The sequence below is a fragment of the Pezoporus wallicus genome, unplaced genomic scaffold (assembly GCF_028554395.1).
Source record: "Pezoporus wallicus isolate ANWC-B61680 ecotype Strahan unplaced genomic scaffold, APGP_CSIRO_Pwel_v1 scaffold_2584, whole genome shotgun sequence".
Lineage (NCBI taxonomy): Eukaryota > Metazoa > Chordata > Aves > Psittaciformes > Psittacidae > Pezoporus > Pezoporus wallicus.
In genome coordinates, this window is record NW_026642851.1 from 9,517,162 (window position 1) to 9,522,780 (window position 5,619).

The window sequence follows — 5,619 nt, forward strand, 5'->3', positions numbered from 1 at the left end:
CAGCAATTTCTAAGGTCAATAAAGTAGAGCTAATGAAGTACACTCAGTGGGCAATCAAGCAGGAATCCTGTGACTGACTTAAAATGTTGATCACAGAAGCTCTGGAAAATAACTGAGAATATCAAAAATAGAAAAATACCTTTTAGCTGAGACAAACCTCCTGATTTTTATTCTTAGCTGTTTTTTCATGTCCACATTTCTCCTAACAACTATTATTATAGGAATATTATACCTAAATAAGAACTAATTTTTGTCTTTCAGAAAGCCATTAATGCAGACGGTGACACATGAATGCTTGATTGCATAGTTTAACTTTTAAAGCCATGTTGGTTTGATGACTTTGGGTTGAATTAGCTCAGCAGAGTGATGGCAGCTTCCCAGGCTTTTTCACCTTAGATGAACCTATAGACAAAAGATCAAATCATAAATGCTTGTTTTCCTGGAATGACTAATTGGGAGACTTTTGGAAACACGCTGGCAAAGGGCTTTGCAAAGTGTGTCAGGGCAGGGGATAACATAAAGAAAGCCAAAATGTCTCCAAACCCTAAGTTCTTAAATAATTGTTTGTAAGTTTGCAGCTCTTTATGTGTTAGCTACTGGATAAATACAGTCCTGTCTACTGGGGCACTACATTTCCCTATATATCAAAACCATCTGAAAGAGTGAAAGCAGCAGCTCTTTTCAGCAGCAGCAGAGGACATTAGCCAGGCCTTGTTGCCTTAGTGTTTCACGTATCTTGGTACTATAATTTTGATTAAACCTAAACATGGAAATCACCTACTTCCTTGGTTTTCAAAATAACTTCCAACCCACTCAGTTATTTCAGCTGGAGCCATGGGCTGGCAACAAGGGAATGGTAAGTCAGGAGTGGTATTTTTGGACTGTTAAATACATGTTTATAAAGCAGTCTGAGGGCAAGAGCAAGAGATTGCAGAGGATGAGAAAAACTGGTTCTGGAAAGAAGGTGAATGAAGGTGGCACTGGCAGTCAGGGAGGGCAGCTAAACCCTCAGGAGAAGGGCAAGGATGTTTAAAGAAGTTAACTCATGGCAGTTTTATTTAGAGCTTGTTCTCGGTGAAGAGCTGACTCCTACATCTTTACAGCTTTAAGCTGTGATCCCATCTGCTCTAACACTGAGGGTTGAGCTTGGAAAATACCAGGAAACCTTGGCAGGGTGCTGGAGCTGACACTGGTAGCTGCATCGCCATCTCTCCTCTGCCATGACAGCCTCTGAGTCCTGAGGGAGCACTGTGCTTCTGGCATGGCATTTGAGCTGCTGTGTAAGCCAGAAGCTACCAAGAGTCATTCTCCCAACCCAACCCTTCCAAAAATGGCAAGGTAAAACCCCATCCTGATTCAACCTAAGTCTGTTACCCCGTAGGCTTGGCTGATACCTAGTACTTGGTGGCCACTCCTGCAGTATATAACTTAAAATAATCTTACACAGTTTAGTGCTTCGGCTGGGGAAGGGTTTCCCTTAGCAAATTAAAGTGGAAGAAGGAGAGGTTCTCCCTGCTCTGTCAGGATAATGGCTGTTATGACATGGATGGAACTATGGCTTTAGGCAGGCTGGGTTTGGCCTTCAGGAACCTCCAGGAAGAAATCTCTGGCATTTATGAGCAGGTGAAATACAGAGCAGAGAAAAGCAGCTGTGCTCCATGCTGATTGTTATGATTCATAAACAAGACTTTATATTCTACTCTTTTTTTTTCTTACTAGAAATGGGACTTTTAAGGTTTTAGTATGACCTTTGGAATGTCTGCTTAATGGTGACTGAGAACAGTGATGACACATCTTTCGCTCCTCGGTGTCCTGGTTTTGGCTGGGATAGTTAATTTTCTTCCTAGTAGCTGGTACAGGTTTTGATTTAGGGTGAGAATAATGCTGACACTCAGGTAATGAAGATTTACCTCAAGAGCTGTGACTCCCATAGGACACTGGTAAATGAACATTTGGTGAGCTTACCATGAGCTGCACGACTGCATTTCGGTACTATTTAGGAATGTATTAAATATTGTACCGATAACTTAAATTTTCTTAGGTAACAATAGTATAAGGAATCATGTTTTCTTTTTCTATACTAAAGGAGGCTAAAGGACTATTTGGTATAACAGTCACACTGAAAATGATGTGATTTTCATGCATACAACTATACAAACTAAAAACTGGCTCCAATCTTGCTAAGACTTGGTGGGGGCTTAAATCGGGGCTTGTGAGCAGTTGTGTTCAGTTGGTCTGTATTTCTCCATAGAAAAGGGGCCCATATGGACGCTATGGCATTAGCTTGTTATTCAAATACAGAGAACATGAGCTCCCTTTATATGCACAGCTTTATATGCAGTTTTCACAACCTATTTTGACTTAACAAAATGCTGTTGCCCTGCATATAATATTTTACATGTCTCAGAGGCTGCTGAAGTTGAGACTGTCTACACACAGTTTGAGGGACAGAAAATAACTGCAGTAAATCTGTACCTGGCCAAAGATTTCAGATTAGCCTGGGGCAGTGCCATGATGTGCCTTGACTTCCTTCTTCCCTTCTGCACAGGAAATATGTTTTTATACTTGACTCTTTTTCTAAATGAATGGAACACAATCAGGAAAACACTCTCTAGCTTTGGGCGCCAGCTTGTGACCCATGTGGGGAAAATACCAAATATTTTGAGGCATATTTTGGCTAAGCTGCCACAAGATATGGCTGAAGCCTGACGGAATCAACTGTGTGCCAGACCTAATCTGGATAAACCCTCCTGTGTGCTTTTCTGAGTACTGGAGCTAGAAATACTGCAGCAAAGCAGTTTGCTGTGCTGATTTGTGTCTCAGTGGCGGATTCTTCCTCTAGCCACAGCTGCTGCCTAAGCTCCAGGAGCAAAAGAATCCACGCTGACTGATGGTGGTGGCACATGAAGTCCTGTCTCCATTCCTCACAAGCAGGTTAGCTTCTGCACTCTGATACTTTTGGACACAAACCAGGGGTTTTTTTTTGTCTTTAAATTAAGTATTTGCTGCTTTTCTTAAAATCCCCCATGAAAGACCAGTAACTACCACCCAGTCGACTGTCTTGTCAGTTCATGGGTTTGTTTTCTCTAAGGGGGGGGGTGGGGGGTGTGAACTCACCGGTGTTTGTGCTGGTTCTCCAAGTCATCCTTCACCTCGCTCCCAGCACCTCCTGAGCTTGGAAAATGGTTTCTGCCCAACACAGACTAAGAGGAATGGAAATAAAGATCTAAGGAATGGAAATAAAAATCTAAGGAATGGAAATAAAGATCAAGGAAAAGAGTAAAGCCTGAGATGGGAAGACCTAAAAACCTCAGAAAATAAGATGGAGAGGCTGTTTGTTAGAAACAACACTGAGATCTGTTCAGATGAAGTAACATAGGCATCCAATGTGGCTGATTAAATTCAAGACACAGAGGGATTCAGACTGACCTAAGAGCTGAGACTGCCTCAGATACCATTTAGGCAAAATAGTACTGGAAACGTAGATTGGGTGTTTGTAATTAAAAGCTCGAATGCAGTTAATAGCATCATGTCATTATGTGGAATGCCTTCTGGAGGAAGATAAACAATTTCAGTTTATTATGGTTTTCTCTCCCATTCTCTCATAAATGGGCCCAGGACCAAACTGCCTCTCAGCAGAAAGCCTTCCATCCCTGCACTCATTCAGCAGGTCATATTTAACTATCTTAATATACTTCCTGTACACTCACTGGTGGACCCATTCCAATCAACACTCTATAGTTAAAGTTTTTAATGGCACTCCATTTCTTACCCCCCTTGCCTTTTCCACTGCTCATGCTACTGCTGAATATTCTTTTGTATCTTGTCTGCTTTTTGTCTCTCTGTGCTAGTGTTTATGCTGAGCTATTATTTCCAAAAGCTAAATTTTGAACACTCTCACCTCATTCCAAAGTTCCCAAGAAAAGCCAGAAACACTATGACAATAATTCTCATGAAAACCCAAACAAATAAATCAATTAAACAACACTAGCGTGATTCAGAAAAACAGAGATATTCATGCCCACATCAAAGAGTGACACAGTAGTACTCGCCTCTCCTTTTTATTCTGATATCCTCCTGTTTTCCCTCCAAGATATATTAATGCATGTTTTCCCAGTCTATCCAGATTAGGCAAGAAACTGTTTTCAAAGACACAAAATGACTGAGGATGAAGCGGGGCATCCACCCAAGCACGTGAAGTCCCATCAAATTTCCTTTGATGCTTAAGCACCTTTGAAAATTTGCCCTTGAATGTCTCAGAACAAGGGCTTACCTTTCCTGGAAACCAACATACATTTGTGAGTGTCATTAAAACCTACAAGACTGGCAAGAATGTGCTTAAAAGACACCAGGATAGAACACAACATAAAAATTGGGTGTAATTGGAGAAAAGCAATCTGAAGAAAAGACATTAAAACTTCTGATTGTTTAGGAAAATTACTGGGGAAAAAAAAAGCAGCACTTCAAGATAACTCTGTTTTCTGGAACTGCTTCCAAAAGATCTTAGCTAAATTCCAATGTTTTTCTATGCAAATTCAATAGCTATGAAGGCATAGCATATATCTTCCAGCAATAGAGTTGTCCCTTGTATAACCTCATGACTTAATAGTGCTGACAAATGTACAAAGCTTTCCTAACAGTAGGACCAATGGAGTTTGGAACATGTGTAGTAATGATTTAATGTAATGAGATGATTAGAAATGAGATTTTCTTACCATAATCAGATGCCCAATCATGCAGGCATAAGAGAGACTGCCAGATCATAATACAAGTCATTCTTATCTTTTTCTGCTATGGAAAAAAGGGGAAATCTTTCATGCCACTCCTGAAAGAAACTAAAGGTCATCCTTTGAGTAGTATCCAAACCTTTTTCTTTCTTAGTATTACAAACAAATTGCTGTACTGCAAAGTCCAGTAGTTTGTCAGTAGTTCATTGCTCCATGCAGCAGCAGAAGGAACAAGGCATGACAGCAAGTATTTAATTAATTGACTCTAAATTTCTGCAGATTTGGAACTCCCTTTGTGTTCCAAAATGACTGCTGGTAACAGTGAAAAGTTCAGCTGCGGATACATGTGTTCATGTGAAGGTACAAAGAAACCGAGCACTAGTTTATCAACAGAAAGGGAGGTCGTGTCAGCCAGTACATCACAGCAGCACAAGTTAGTATCCAAACTACAGCTGACATCCTTCAAGGAGCCTACAGAGGCTCACTCAGAACTGATGTCTCCTTTTTCCCTTCTATAATGTATTGGCTATTCTCTGTGCTTTCTGCAAAATAAATTACAACCTTTCTTCAGTATGCTAGCACTCCCTGTTCCATTTTGGTTATCTTTCCCCACTCATAATTTATATTAAGTGAGGAATATTGCTCTTTCTTAACAAAGGATTACCCTTTTAACACCACAAAATGATCCCACAGTATAGTTTATGGCTTGTGATCAATCTTTTCTAGCTAGCACTGTGCTGTTGCAGTGTTCTCACTGCTCGGAACATCCCTGGCATACACAGCAGTCCCTAGTGGCACACACTGTTCAGCTACTGGGATAGCTGTATGTGGTTGGCTGCCCAGAGGAACGCATATAGCACTAAATGGGTAACTGTGAAAGATGTATGAGATT

The 5,619-nt window shown here is 40.7% G+C and overlaps 1 long non-coding RNA gene across 1 annotated transcript; it reads right to left on the reverse strand.

The window, feature by feature from the left end:
• Nucleotides 1-333: 333 nt before the first annotated feature.
• On the reverse strand, nucleotides 334-3,208 carry LOC130611716 (uncharacterized). The gene is made up of 3 exons (XR_008975289.1): nucleotides 3,118-3,208; nucleotides 2,476-2,577; nucleotides 334-402 (listed from the first exon to the last, which is right to left on the reverse strand). It is a non-coding gene; the product is annotated as an uncharacterized LOC130611716 (long non-coding RNA).
• Nucleotides 3,209-5,619: the final 2,411 nt, after the last annotated feature.